We start from the raw sequence: 16386 nt of genomic DNA on the forward strand, positions 1-16386 counted from the left end.
TTTTGCCTAATTGTAGACTATTGTAAGTGTTCCAAGAACTTTTAATGTAGGCTAGGTTAAGCTATGATGTTTGGTAAGCTTGGTTTATTAAGTGCATTTTTGACTTACATTATTTTCAACCTACAATAGGTTTCTTGGGATGTATCCCCATTATAAATCAGGAAGCATATGTGTATACGATTTTTATTTGTTGATTAAAAGCACAAATAATTTTTTTAAAAACACACAAAACAACCCAAAAACCTTGTACTTCAAATGAGGCAGGTCAGACTCTGATTCTGTTTTCATCATAAATATCTGTGTGACAGTGAAAACAACAAGAAAAACAACAACAAAAAAGAAATACCATGCATGACCACAATAGCACAAAAGCAGGAGTGGGGTAAATGTCCATTTGTGTGTGTGTATGTGTGTGTGTATGTTTTAAAATACAAGGCTTTATTAAGGATTTAAACTGTCAATTTGAGACAGGATAGAAATTTTACCATGAAGGTCTTAGGGTGGCTTGTGCAAGGCCACAGAGCAAATAAAAACCATGTACATCATATAAAACATCTGAATGGGGCACCACAAAAGTCACAGTTCAGAGTGTTAGTGATCTGTAACTCCTGGGTGCAGAGCAGTGTACCTAAGGGCCCCAATCCCTGTCCTTTGTAGGTGTTCAAGTCAGAGAGGAGTTCAGGTTCCTTGCAGTCAGATTTCTGCCTTTGTGGTTGCATCTGCTTCAGCAATCATCTGTGACTGTCAAGTTGAAATTTTGCTCTTCCTCAGCCATCAGAAGTGCCTGGGTTTCATCACCAAATTCAGCTTTGGGGTAAATGAAACTAAGATAAGATCTCTGTGTTCTCTAGAAATACTACATTAATAAGTCAAGGATGAATATTGTAATTTTTAGGCTAACCATTAAAAGAACTGATGATAACCATATATATTATAAGTTAATGGACAATTAACTTAGTGGGTGAAATGTAATTGCAAGGGTCCTATACAGTACGTTCAATGATGACTATAACCCTGTCTTCTGAAATAGGAGCAAAACAATCATTCATTATCATTATAGTTGACTCTTGAACAATGTGGAGGTTGGGGCACCAACCCCTTGGACAGTTAAAAATTCATATATGACTTTTGACTCTCCAAAAACATAAACAGTAATAGCCTACTGTTGACCACAAGCTTTATTGGTAACATAAACAAGCAATTAACACATATTTTGTATGTTGTATGTACTGTAGTTCTATTCAGTATTTTGCTAGAATTTTTAGTGAAAAATAGCAAAAAAATTGTTTATTCTGAAAGGTTTTTTTGGTGGAGTGTTTAGGGTTTTCTGAATGTAAGATTATGTCATCTGCAAACAGGGCAATTTAACTTCTTCCTTTCCAATTTGGTCACCTTTTGTTTCTTTTTCTTGTCTCATTGCTCTAGGTAGGTCCTTCAGCATTGTGCTGAGTAGAAATGGTGAGAGTGGGAACCCTTGTTTTGTTCTCGATCTTAGAGGAAAAGCTTTTTTTTAGCTTTTCATCATTGAGTATGATATTAGCTGAGGGCTTGTCAAAAATGGCATTTACTATTTTGTGGCCCATTCCTTCTGTACCTAATTTATTGAGAGTTTCTTAAAATCATAAAATAATGTTGAAGTTTGTCAAATAATTTTTTCTGCATTTATCGAGATGATCATATGTTTTTTGTCTTTCATTCTGTCAATTGGTTTACCACACTTATTAATTTGTGATGTTGAACCATCCTTGCATATCACTTAATCATGGTGTGTGATCATTTAAGTATGCCATTGAATTTGCTTTGATAATGTTTTGTTGAGGGTCTTTTGCATTTATATTCATTAGGGATTTTGACCTGTAATTTCTTTTAATATAGCATCTTAATCTGGTTTTGATATTCAGGATACAAAATTAACATAAAAAATCAGTTGCATAGCTACACACTAACAGTGAACTATTTGAAAAGGAAGTTAAGAAAATGATCTCATTTACAAACACATGAAAAAGAATAAAATACTTAAGAGTAAATTTAGTGAAGGAGCTGAAAGGTCTGTACACTGAAAGCTATAAGATATTGATACAAGAAATTTAAGAAGATACAAATAAATGGAAATATATTTAATCTTCATGAATAAGAAGAGTTAATATTATTAAAATGTCCATATTACCCAAGGTGATCTACAAATCAATGCAATTTTTATCAATATTCAAATGGCATTTTTCATAGAAATAGAAATACAATCCTTAAATCCACATGGAACCACAAAAGATTCCAAATAGCCAAAGAAATTTTATGAAAGACCAATAGTGGTCTTGCAAAGCCTGCAAAGCTGCAAGCATTACATTCCCAAATTTCAAACTACATTACTAAGCTGTAGTAATCAAAACAATGTTGTTTTGGCTTAAAAGCAGACACATAAACTAACGGAACAGAAAGGAGAGCTCAGAAATAACCCTATGCTTATATGGTCTACTAATCTTTAACAAGGATGCCAAAAATCCACAACAAAGAAGGGAAACTCTCTTAAATAAAGGACACAGAAAAATCTGAATATCAACATACAAAAGAAAAATTGAACCTTTATCTTATAGCATATACAAAAATCAACTCAAAATGGATAAAAGATCTAAATGTAAGACCTGAAAGCAAAAAACTCCTAGAAGAAAATATGGAAAAAAGCCTTCTGGCATTGGTCTTATTAATGATTTTTTATATATAATATCCAAAATACAGATATCAAAAGCAAAAGTAAACTAGTGAGACTACATCAAAATAACAAGCTTCTGCATGACAAAGACAAAAATAAAATAACAAGGAAACTTATAGAATGGGAGAAAATATTTGCAAACCATGTATCTTATAAGCGATTAATCTCCAAAATGTATAAGGAACTCACACAACTCAAGAAAACAAACAACCTTATAAAAAATCAGCATAGGATAAATGAACAGATATTTTCCAAAGCATACAAATGGCCAACAGGTATACAAAAAGATGCTCAACATATTAATCGTCAGAAAAATTAAAATGAGAAACGCAATTAGATATCATCTTACACCTATTGGATGGCTAATATAAAAATGTCAGGAGATAACAAGTGTTGGCAAAGGTGTGCAGAAAAGGGAACCTTCATGTATTTGGTGGGAATGCAAATTAGTACAGCTGTTATGGAAAGCACTATGGAGGTTCCTTAAAAAATTAAAAATAGAACTACTATACGATTTAGAAATCCCACTTCTGAGTTTATATTGAAAATAAATTAAATCAGTATCTTGAAGATATATCTACACCCTCATGTTTATTACAGCCTTATGTACAATAGCTGATATATGGAAAACAACCAGAGTGTTCATCATTGAATGTATGGATAAAGTAAATGTGGTATATACCATGGGATATTATTCAGCCTTAAAAAGGAAGAAAATTCTGCTATTTGTGACAACATAGATGAACCTGCAAGACATTGTGTTAAGTGAAATTAGCCAGGTACAGAAAGGCAAATTTTGAATGATTTCACTTATACGTGGAATCTATGAAATTCTAACTTGTAGAAACAGAGAGTGGCATGGTAGTTGTCTGGGGCTGGCAAGTGGGGAAAAGGGGGAGAAGTTTATCAAAGGTACAAGCTTTTCATTATAAGATAATTAAGTTTGAGGGATCTCTTGTACAACATGAGTACTGGTGGATGCATTAATTTTATTGGGACAATGCATAATATATATGTGTATGAATTCATGTTGTACTACTTCAATATATACAATCTTTATTTGTCAATTGGATATTTTAAGATAAATAAATGAGACATGGAGAAAGAAAAAAAGCAAGAGAAAAATGAAATGTTACAGAATTGGAAAGAAAGAAATGAAACGGTCACAATTTGCAGATGACTGATGCTGTTTGTGGAATACCCTAAAGAATCTATGGACATATTTTCAGAACATATGAATGAAGAAGCAAGTCATCCAGATTCAAGATCAGCATACACATATCAATTGTGTTTCTATATACCAAAGGAGATAGGATAAAATTTAAAATTCATATCATCAATATAGCATCTGAAATGGAGTATTATGAATAATTTAATTACTTCTACACAGAAAACTTATCAGTCATTATTGTGGAAAATAGGAGAAAACCTAAGTAAATGGACACATATATAGTGTTTGTGAATTAAAAACTCAATATTGTTCAGATGTCAACTTTGCGCAAATTTATTCTTACATTCAATGCAATCTCGTTCAAAGTTGATTAGATTTTCTTGTTGCAAATGCAAAGCTAATTCAAAACTTTGTAGAACTTAGAATAGTCAAGACAGTCTTTACGAGGGAAAATAAAATAGTTGGAAGAGTTTCACTAACACATTAGTACTTTACTATACAATTACAGTAATCAAGACATTGTGATAATGAAACACAGACAAACAGACCAATGTATTAAAACAGCATCCGGAAAAACACCTGCACATCTTCATACTGCCACCTGATTTAAAACAAAAATGCCACTTCAATTCAGTGGGAGAAAAGCTGGTCTTTTAAATAAATGATGTTCAAGCAATTAAATATGTGCAAAAAGTGAATCTTGATACCTATCTCGCATTATACACAGAGATTATTTTGTACAGAATGTAGATCTACATGTCAAAAGTAAAACAATGAATATTCTAAAAGAAATCCAAGGAGAATATCTTCATGGGTTTTGGGTAGGCAATTGTTTATTTAGAGGACACAGTACTAACCATAAAGGAAAAGACTGGTAAATTGTAGTACATTAAAATTGAGAACTATTGTTCATCAAAAGATATCACTCAATGTCAGAAAATTCAGGTGACATAGTAGGAAACTATACTTAAATTTAACTGATAAAGCATTCATACTTAAAATATATAGAAAATATTCTACATATCAATTAGAAGAAACAAATAATCCAATTTAAAAAATGAGCAAAAATCCTAAGTGCTCATAAAATAATAGCTCCAAATGGCTAATAAATATTTAAAAGGTGCTCAACTTTGATCATCAAATGCAATAGGTGTAATAAGTGTTTTAAAAGTGAGTAACCTTGTATAATAAGTGTTTTAAAAGGTGATCAACATTAAGGTACAATACTTGTTTTAAAAGGTGAGCATCTCTACAAGGTGCTCAGCTTTGGTCATCAGTAAAATACAAATTTAAACAAATATATAAATTTTTACATACCTGATAAGATGGCTAACATGGAAAATTACAGTATTTTTCAAATACAAAAGTAATTGAAGATGTGGAGCCACTGGAATTTCATATGGTATTAGTGGAAGTGTAAATTACTGCAACCACTTTTGAAAACTGGCAATACCTACTAAAGCTGAACATGCATATTTCCTATAACTCTATGACCTATGCATCTAAAACCTAGTATAAGACCATTTCGTGGCATCACTGCTGGTTAGCCCACATTAAAAACACCTCAATTCCCATCAACCATAGATAAAAGTATGGCATATACACATAGTGGAGTATTATATAGCATTAAGCTAACATAAAAAATTTCAAATCTCACACAGAAAAGGAAGTTCAAAGCAGTTACTTTTAAATGTTACTTAAAGTCTTGAATCCAGTGTTGAATTTTATTTTTGATGATAAGTTGTTGGACTTGACATACTCTTATAACCTAAAATCATTGAGCACTTTCTATTGTCATATATTGTATGTTATACATTGGGGATAGTGTAAAGGGGAATAACTTTGGAGAAAATGCTCATTACCTATTTTTGATAAATGTTTTGTTTAAGTGTTATACACAAGTCCATGGAGAATATCATGTTTCATAATAAAGTTAATCTTCTTGTTAACAAAAGTTTATTAGATACATGTTACTGAATGTAAATGGGCTAAATGCCACAATTAAAAGGCACAGAGTAGCAAGCTGGATAAAGAACCAATACCCAATTGTATGCTGTCTTCAAAAGATCCATCTCACATGCAATGACACCCCTAGGCTTAAAATAAAGAGATGAAGGAAAATCGCCAAACAAATGGAAAACAGAAAAAAACAGGAGTCACAATCCTAATTTCAGAAAAAACAGGGTTTAAGCCAACGGAGATCAAAAAGGATAAAAAAGGGCATTACATAATGGTAACGGGTTCAACTGAACAAAAAGATCTAACTATCCTAAATATATGTGCACCCAACATAGGAGCATCCAGATTCTTAAAGCAAATTCTTAGAGACCTTCAAAGAGACTCAGACTCCCACGCAATACTAGTGAGAGACTTCAACACTCCACTGACTAGACAGATCGTCAAGGCAGAAAATTAACAAAGACATTCAGGACCTTAACTCAGCACTAGATCAAATGGACCTGAAAGACACCTATAGAACTCTCCACTCCAAAACAACAGAACATACATTCTTCATTCATCAATATACATTCATCACCGCATGGCACATACTCTAAAACTGACCACACAACCAGACACAGAACAATCCTCAGCAAATAAAAAAGAACTACTATCATACCAACCATTCTTTTGGACCACAGTGCAATAATAGAAATCAAGACTAAGAAAACTGCTCAAAACCATACAACTACATGGAAATTAAAAACCTGCTCCTGAATGACTTTTGGATAAATAATGAAATTAAGGCAGAAATCAAGAAGTTCCTTGAAACTAATGAGAACAAAGATAAAATGTACCAGAATCTCTGGGACACAGCTAAAACAGTGGTAAGAGGGAAATTTATAGCACTAAATGCCCACACCTAAAAGTTAGAAAGATCTCAATTTAACAACTTTACATCACAAATAAAAGAACTAGAGAACCAAGAGTAAACCAATCTCAAAGCTAGCAGGAGACAAGAAATAACCAAAATCAGAGCTGAACTGAAGGAGATTGAGACACGAAAAACCATTCAAAAGATCAATAAATTCAGGAGTTGGTTTTTTGAAAAAAATAATAAAATAGGCCACTAGCTAGACTGATAAAGAAGAAAAGAGATAAAATCCAAATAAACACAATTAGAAATGACAAAGGGGATGTTATCACTGACCCCACAGAAATACAACTAACAATCAGAGACTATTATTTTCCAATAATGTAAAATGGATAGCATTTGTATAACAGCTCAAAAGTGTAAGGCAAGTTAAATTCTGTTGCAGCTTTTTAAAATTGCTTATTAAGTTGCTTCACTGCAATTCCAAGCACCTTGACATGAGAAATGGTACTATGACTTTTGTATATTCTACACACTTGTAGTGAGCCTTAAGCCTAGTTTGAGAGATACACTTTTAAAAAGCCAGTAAGATTACAACTTAGTCAAATAAATTGTGAAGACTTTATCTCTTACATGCTTCTTATTTATAGATTTTTTTTGCTATTATTTAGCAAATAGATGACTAGAAGCTGAAAAGGAAGTTATACAATTTCTGTTCAATCTTTGATTTTAAAAAAACTATCTAGAAATTAAGTGATCTGAGTGAATTGGAGTTTATGATTCTAATTTTGCTTTTCTCTTCTGTGTTGTCTCCTGATTTTTTTGAGAAGCCAACTGAATTGTTTGATAGTAGTTTATATTATTATGTAGGTAGTATGTTCTAGGAGAGGTTTAGAAATGTAAAACTCATTATATCTAGTTTAATTCCTAATATCTCCATGAAATAGTTATTATTCCCATTAGACAAAAGAAAATTAAGATTCAGAGAGATCACATAGCTAATGGGATTTGAATAATGGCCTGTATAAATCATAAATTTATGTTTTAATAATTGCATTACTTTGTTTAATTCATTCATTTTTTCTTTTAACCATTATATATTAATTTCCCATTATGTGTCTAGCATGGCTGTAGATACTGAGATAGCAGTGGTGAATAAGCCAGTCAAGGCACTGACTCTCCCCAGTTTCCAGCCTGGTAGTGGACACAAATATCAAGTAAATGAGTAAGTAAATAAACAGAAAACAGATGGCAATAAATGTATGAAGAAGATTAAAAGGTGATATGATATAGATAAGGACATATAGCTAAGAGGAGCTCTCATTTTAACTGAGATCTGAATGATAATAATTAACTAGCCATAACAAGATAAGAAGAAGGCTCTTTTCAGGCAGAAAACACAGCTAGTGTAAAAAGCCAAAGACGAGAATCAGTTTATCCTGTTCTAGGGAAATGAGAAGTTGAATATGCTTGAAATGAGTGGGTGATGTGAAGCACAAGGCAAGATAAGTTAAGGAGGCAGGCAGAATTAAATCATTTAAGACTTTATAAGCCAGGGAAATAATTCTTCTCTTAAGTGTAATGGAAAACTGCTAGAGTTTTTAAAAATGTCTTTTATGTAAACAGTGAATTGTTCTTGGTAAAAGTAAAGGCTGAGAGTTCAGCAAGGGTGTCCTTGTAGTGATACTGATGAGAGATAACATTAGGTAAACATAGAAGGTAATGCAGATGGAGAGAAGCAGATAGTTTGGGATTATGTTTTTGAAGCAGAGTTGACAAGGCTTTCAGATTGATTAGATGTGGGTAAGAAAGAAAGATAAGAATCAAAGAGAATTTATCTGCTTAAACAGCTTATTGAATGATAGCACCATGTATTAAGATGAAGATCTGAGGAAAAGTTAGTTTTGGGGGTGTTATGACCACTTCCTATTCATCCAATTGGTGAAAGAAGAATTTTGTGCCTGAAATTGTAGGAGATGTTGAAACATACAACACCTGACACTGGACAGATGAGATCATCCAGTCACAACACACTGCATGCTGTGAAGGGCCACACTGGTGTTGCACTCGGGAGCTGAGTGAACCAGGCTGTGGGAGGCAGGCTTTGTTAGTAACGGGAGGGTCAGATGTCCCCTGGTTCCTGCAGAAGGATTGGATTGCCTTGCTTGAGTAATCGTATGGGTTGGCAGGGAGATGAAACCTGTTAGGTTGAGGACAGGGTAGAATGCAACAGCTGACAAAAGAACTAGCTGGGCAGAGAACCTTTCTTACTGAGTAAGGGTGTATCTGGCAACAGCAAGAGAACTCACAGATAGGTCTTTCAGGCCCTGTGAAGTTAAAAAATGTCAAGGTGGCCGGGCGCGGTGGCTCAAGCCTGTAATCCCAGCACTTTGGGAGGCCGAGATGGGCGGATCACGAGGTCAGGAGATCGAGACCATCCTGGCTAACACGGTGAAACCCCGTCTCTATTAAGAAATACAAAAAACTAGCCGGGCGAGGTGGCGGGCGCCTGTAGTCCCAGCTACTCGGGAGGCTGAGGCCCGAGAATGGCGTGAACCCGGGAGGCGGAGCTTGCAGTGAGCTGAGATCCGGCCACTGCACTCCAGCCTGGGCTACAGAGCGAGACTCCGTCTCAAAAAAAAAAAAAAAAAAAAAAAAGTCAAGGTAGCACTTGAAATTTTAGGTCTTACCCTACATCGGGGAAATTAAGGTCGCTTTGGCCATGTTACATTTGAGATGACTGTGTAAAGACTGCATCCAAGTGGAGACATCATGTTGTATATATAAGTCTGAAACTGTGAGAGGTCAGAACTAGAGGTAAAGATTTAGGAGATAAGGACATTTAACATATGGGACTGAGTGGAAGAATGTGTAGATAGAGAAGAGAAAAGGGTTGAGCTTTAGATGCATTTCAACATTGAGAGTTGGAGCAGAGGAAAGGGAGCATCAAGGAGACTTGGAAGAGGAGCTATTGAGGTAGGAAGAAAACCAGGAAGGCAAAGTGTTATGAGCCGAGAGAAGCATTTCAAGAAGGAAGTGATTATCTCTGACAAATGCTGCTGAGTTGTCATAGAAGATAAGTAATCATCAGACTTACAACATGATAACCTTGACAAGAGAGTCTCTGTAGAGTTGTGGGAAATTGGAGGTTCTTGGTAGGTACTTATTTATAGTTAGTTGAAACTAGTGGTGTCTGCTGGTCTGTAGGCTCTAGTTACTGTTTTGTTAATCGCACTATGTAAAAAATAGTCTCCTATGTAATCAAAGGCAAACTGATAAGCATGGAATTCCGTAGAAAATTGGCCTCATCTCCCTTTCACAGGGCAATGTAAGATTTTGTGAGCTGTTTTCTATCCAATAGTGCAATTGCTTACGGTTGTAGGCAGAAGTATAACAGGCACCCCGTGGCCTGCCTTTCTGTCATGGCACACTCCATGATTGGTCACACTGGGGCCTTGCTAACCTTTTAGTTTCACAAACAAGACAAGCTTCCACCTTAGAACACTGGCACATACTTTTCTCCCTGTCTAAAAACATAATCTCTTTCCTTCTGGATAATCTCAACCTTAGGATCACCTTAGGTTTCTTCTTAAATGTCACTTTCTCAGGAAAGTCTCCTGGTCTCATAAATTGGCTTATGCTTCTCTGCAATGCACTCATACTCTGATTTTTCCCTTTACAACTCTTCAATGCATCTTCATTCCATGTTCATGTAATTATCTGAGTACTGTCTCCTTTACTCGACTATAAATTCTATGAAGTCCTCTTCTCAGTATATTTTATTCTTCATGGTATTTCCGGTGCTTGGCACAAGCCTTAGTGTAAAGGGAGTGAACAATAAATAGTAAAAATAAAATAATAATAAATACCAGATGGTTTTTTTTTGAGGGAGGTGGCAGATAATTTATTAATTCTTTTTTTCTTCTTTTTTATTTTTATTTTTGTTACAGATGAAAAAATTTACTTTAGAATGTTTACTATTGTTCTATTTTTCCTTTGATTTTCTCTTCTTAGTCATAAGTGGAAATGGAAGGGATTCATTCAAAGGTAGGGATAAGGACAAAATCCATTTCAATTAAAAAAATTACACTATGTATAGGATAAGATTATTGAAATGGAAATTATTCTGTTTAAAGTATTAGTATTGCTTAACTCACTTGCTTCTGTGCTCAAATTCACTGTTTAAAAAACCTCATCGAACATCAAACTATAATATCTACATAAAAATATTTTATTTCAGGAAAGTTACACCAGTTTATATATAGTTTCATAGCAAAATTTTATCTACTTTTGTTACTTTTGCACTGCATATACTTTAAAAATATTAATGACTAACAAACATGGGAAGATATTTTGTTAATGGAATAATGCTTCAAAGTTCTTTTTGTCATTCCGTGGTCTTGAGTATCAGTAATTACTTACCAGCCCTAGACAATGTTCTGAGATAGGGGATTGTCTATACTCCATATACAATCTTCATTTCAACTGCGCAGCTCACTCTGAACTTGGTGTCACTCAGTTCTTGATCTTTATATCTTCACTCCCTGTACCTCAAGCCCTTTATCTCTCCACTCATACTTGACCCTTATTATTTCCCACATTTCCCTCTCTGAACTGAAGTGGTAAGTCTCAGGCATTAAGTGAGCACATTGCTTTAAAAATTGTGGTAATAAAACAAAGCTGAATATTTCATCAAAAGCCTTCCTGAAATAATAATGACTGCATTAGTATTGCTGGGTCAAAATGTTATGTACCCAATAGCTCCAATAACTTGTGTACATAGTGGAAATTAAAAAAAAATTTTTTTCGTTGCTAATAATGGTTCAGGAAATACACTGCACACCAAGTTTGATCTGATGTGTTACAGTTAGGAAAGGCTTTGATCATTTGTAATCAGGTTAGTGTTCAGTCACATGACTTTGATGGTTGACTGAGAGAACCTGAGAAGAATGCAAGGAAGACATGAGAATGTCTTCATTTGTGCAAATCTAAATTGATATTATAAAAGGTAACTGGCTCTGCCTTGCAGAAGAAATTTATCCGTTGGCATTGTCAAATCTCAAGATAATTGTATTGGTGCCTAATGATATGCCATTAGCTTTCTTAACTTCGAAAGTAATTTAGCAGTTAGTGGAAAAAAATTGTGTATTGCTTAGGCTTCCTGGTTCCTGCATACTCTGTTCTCTGTGCTTGCCTTTTTTCTCCTCTTCTGAGAATTTGTATTTATTCTTTAGGATTCAGCTCAAGCATCTCTTTGTGAAAATTATTCCCCGTTTATCTCTTCTTTCCTCCCAATTCTTTGAGATAGGCAGAAGTCTTCTCCCCAACCTGCTCTCATGGCACTATATATACACACATACACACACACACATATATATGTATATATGCACACACACATATATATATTCTTTGATAATTTATTATATTGTAGTGAAATTATTTGTTCACAAATGTAACTGGAGGTTAATTTGCATTTTGATGGTTCAACAAGATAGATCATCAAGGATAGATGCAATATTAATCAAGTCTCTCAGGCATAGATTAGAATTTTTATCCAAGGAACAATATATATATACAAAAAGAAAATGACTATATAATAATACTTATTCTTTCATATGTTCTCAAATTTGTCTTTCCATGTAGGAAGACAATATACTAGTTAATCAGTATTCTGATATTTTCTCCAGTTTCTTGGGAACTTTGTAATATTACTTAACTATCTTAATTTGGAATCAATACTGGGACACCCTAAGGCTTAGAATAAGAACCGGAACTGGGGTTAATTCATCATGGTAACCAGGCTTCATACAATGTCTAAGCATTCATCTGATAAGCCTCTTCTCTGAAAACACTATGTGCTTTAAAATACTTAGAGGTGGGCCAGGTGGTGGCTCACGCTTGTAATCCCAGCACTTTGGGAGGCCAAGGCAGGTGGATCACGAGGTCAGGAGATCAAGACTATCCTGGTTAACATGGTGAAACCGCGTCTCTACTAAAAATACAAAAAAATTAGCCAGGCATGGTGGCGGGTACCTGTAGTCCCAGCTACTCAGGAGGCTGAGGCAGGAGAATGGCATGAACCTGGGAGGCAGAGCTTGCAATGAGCCGAGATTGTGCCACTGTACTCCAGCCTGGGCGACAGAGCGAGACTCCATCTCAAACAAAACAAAACAAAACAAAACAAAACAAAACACTTATAGGTAGTAGTTCATCTACTTCAAAACTACTACACAAAATGCATAACATCTACGCTTTAAAGAGTAAAACATCAGAACACGAAACAATTGTTTGTTTCCTAGGGTTGTTATGACAGTCATAGATGGATAAACATAGCATTTACTTCAAGTTCATGTGGCTGGATCTCAGAAACTACTAGTTAAAGCCATGGGTAGGCTCTAGAGTCAAACTACCTGGATGCAAAGCTTAGTTTCATGAGTAGCAAACTGTAGTTTGGGCAAGATGCTTAAAATTTCTGCTCTAATTTCTTCATTTATAAGATTGAGATAATACTCTAATTCATTAAGTTGTGTTTAATAAGCCATATATGACTTTCAAAATACTGACTAAATGCTTAAGTTGGTAACATGAGGTGTGAGGCTGATTAAAGATAATAAATTATATTTGACAAAATAAATGTTAACTTTTAACAACTCTTACTGAACTGAACATAGATTTTTTGTTTTCTTGCACATATTTTCTGTTAAAGATAGATAAAATAGAGCCACAGTTCTTTCGTGAGAGGGCCTTCGTGGTAAACAAACATATTAGCTCAGCAGTGGAAGACTCCTGGATACTCTTCAGGGATGAGTCATGTGGTGATGGAAAATGTGCTTTGGCTGGAGCAGCAGTTTTCTGGCCTAGACCTGGCCTCTTCAGATAATCAGAATGGGGGAAGTACAGCCAGCAAAGGCCACTATATCCCTCTTTGTTAAGGAATAGAGCAGCTACTAAAGGATTCTACCATAAAGACAGTTTAGGGTGGTGTTCTAGCAAAGATAAGGATGCATAGAGCAGTTTTGAATCTCCTAATGATTCAAGTGCTAATTCTAGCTTCTTCAGTGATCATGGACGCGGATCGAGGGGAAGGTTTGATAATCATGGATGGAGTGATTATGATGGCACTGACAGCCATGGTGACAGAAGTGGTTTTGGCAATTTATAACATGGTGGGAACAGTCACTGGTGTGACAAATAAGATGAAGAGGATTGGTCAAAACCACTCCCCCCAAGTGAACGTTTGGAACAGGAACTCTTTTCTGGAGGCAACACTGGGATTAATTTTGAGAAATATGGTGACATTCTAGTTGAGGCAACAGGCAGCAATTGTCCTCCACATGTTGAAAGTTTCAGTGATGTTGAGATGGGAGAAACTATCGTGGGAAACATGGAGGTTACTCATTATACTCGCCTGACTCCAGTGCAAAAGCATGCTCTTACTATTATAAAAAAGAAAAGAGACTTGACGGCTTGTGCCCAAACAGAGTCTGGAAAACTGCAGCATTTCTCTTGCCCATCTTGAGTCAGATGTATTCAGATGGTCCAAAGGAGGCTTTGGGGGCCATGAAGGAAAATTAAAGGTGGGGATGCAGCAAACAATACCCAATCTTCTTGGTATTAGCACCAAGAAGAGAATTGGCAATACAGATCAATGAGAAAGCAGAAAAATTTTCATACTGATCTGGAGTTCCTCCTTGCATGATTTATAGTGGTGCCGATATTGTTCAGCAGATTTGAGTCTTAGAAGTTGGATGGCACTTGTTAGTAGCCACTCCAGGATATCTAGTGGATATGATGGAAAGAGGAAAGATTGGATTAAACTTTTGCGAATACTTCGTGTTAGAAGAAGCTGATCAGATGTTGGATATGGGGTTTGAGCCTCAGATACATAGAAAAGTTGAACAAGATACTATGCCTCCAAAGGGTGTCCACCACACTATGATGTTTAGTGCTACTTTACCTAAGGAAATACAGATGCTGGCTCATGACTTCTTTGATGAATATATTAGTATCTTCTTGGCTCTATACAGGAGTTGGCTGTACCTCTGAGAACATCACAAAGAAAGTAGTTTGGGTGGAAGAATCAGACAAGCAGTTGTTTCTGCTTGACCTCCTAAGACATCCACTTGATCCTAGGCAAGTATGCACTAACCTTAGTGTTTGTGAAGACCAAAAAGGGTTTTTATTCTTTAGAGAATATCTTATACCATGAAGGATAGTCATGTACCAGTATCTATGGACACCATTCTCAGAGGGATAGGGAAGAGGCTCTTCACCAGTTACCCTCAGGAAAAAGCCCAATGCTAGTGGCTACAGCAGTAGCAGCAAGAGGACTGGACATTTCAAATATGAAACATGTTATCAATTTTGATTTGCCAAATGATATTGAAGAATATGTATATGGCATTGGCCATACAAGACGTGTAGGAAACCTTGGCCTGGCCACCTCTTTCTTTAATGAGAGGAACATAAATATCACGAAGGATTTGTTGCATCTTCTTCTTGTTGAAACTAAACAAGAAGTGCCATCTTGGTTAGAAAACATGGTTTATGAACACCACTACCAGGGTAGTAATTGTGGACGTTCTAAGAGTAGCAGATTTAATGGAGAATTTGGTGCCAGACACTACTGACAAAATAGTGGTGCCAGCAGTTCCAGCTTCAGCAGCAGCCACACAAGCAGCAGAAGATTTGGTGGAGGTGGCTATGGAGGCTTTTGCAACACTAATAGATATGGAGGAAATTATAACTCCCAGGGGATTGACTGGTGGGTAACTGAGCCTGCTTTGTAGTAGGTCACCCTGCCAAACAAGTTAATATGGAAACCATATGTAACTTAGCCAGATGATACCTTGTATAGCTTGAAGAACTCACACTATATTACCAGCTGTGATTCTCCACTATTTTTTTTAAGGGAGCTCAAGGTTCTACAAGAAGAAATGAAAAGAACAATTAACAACCTTGTTCGGAAGGTGGTTTGAAGACTTAATTGCCATTGTTTGGATTAATTCCCCTCCTGCTTACCTCCATCCCAAATTGCAATTATAATTTTGTGACTGAGGATTATTTGTTTGTTAATGTTAACTTTAGATAATTTTTTATTTTGATGTCCTGTTGGTTCAATATATCAATTGTTTTGACAAAATTACTGAACTTGGGCTAAAGTCAAACCTTGGGACACAGGTGTGATACAACTTAACCGGAACCATCGATTCATACAAAAATACTTTAAGGATAAACCTATTTGGTAGCCTGCATTAGGACTTTTTGGTACTTGAAAATTGGAGGAAAACAAACAACAAATGTTGTAGGGCATATTGATGAAATTAGTTTCCAGTGTGGCAAACTGTAGTAAGTTAAAGTTCTGATTTGCTCACTCTATCCTGGATAGGTATTTGTAACCTCACAGCCTTTAAACAAGCCATTCCAGTCATGATGAGGTGACGTATGAATACGTACATGCATTCAAACACTGTCTTCAAAGTTAATACAAGTAAATACAGCAACTCCTCTTTCAGTGTTTAGGCAGATTATTAACTATGAGCTAGCCAAATGTGGGCATACTATTACAGGGAATGCTTAAAGGTCTGGCAACTTGAAATAAGGTTTTAGGAGAACTCATCTACTTAGACTTTTTAAATGCCTGCCATAAATGAAATTGAAATGGTAGATGGGGACCACAGCGATGACCAACCCTCA

General features: G+C 35.5%; 1 pseudogene; it reads left to right on the plus strand.

Moving 5' to 3' along the window:
- The first annotated feature begins 13927 nt into the window (after positions 1-13927).
- LOC102135451 (ATP-dependent RNA helicase DDX3X pseudogene) lies at positions 13928-15479 on the plus strand (annotated as a pseudogene).
- The last annotated feature ends 907 nt before the right edge of the window (positions 15480-16386 follow it).

The sequence above is a fragment of the Macaca fascicularis genome, chromosome 5 (assembly GCF_037993035.2).
Source record: "Macaca fascicularis isolate 582-1 chromosome 5, T2T-MFA8v1.1".
In the NCBI taxonomy this organism is placed as follows: domain Eukaryota; kingdom Metazoa; phylum Chordata; class Mammalia; order Primates; family Cercopithecidae; genus Macaca; species Macaca fascicularis.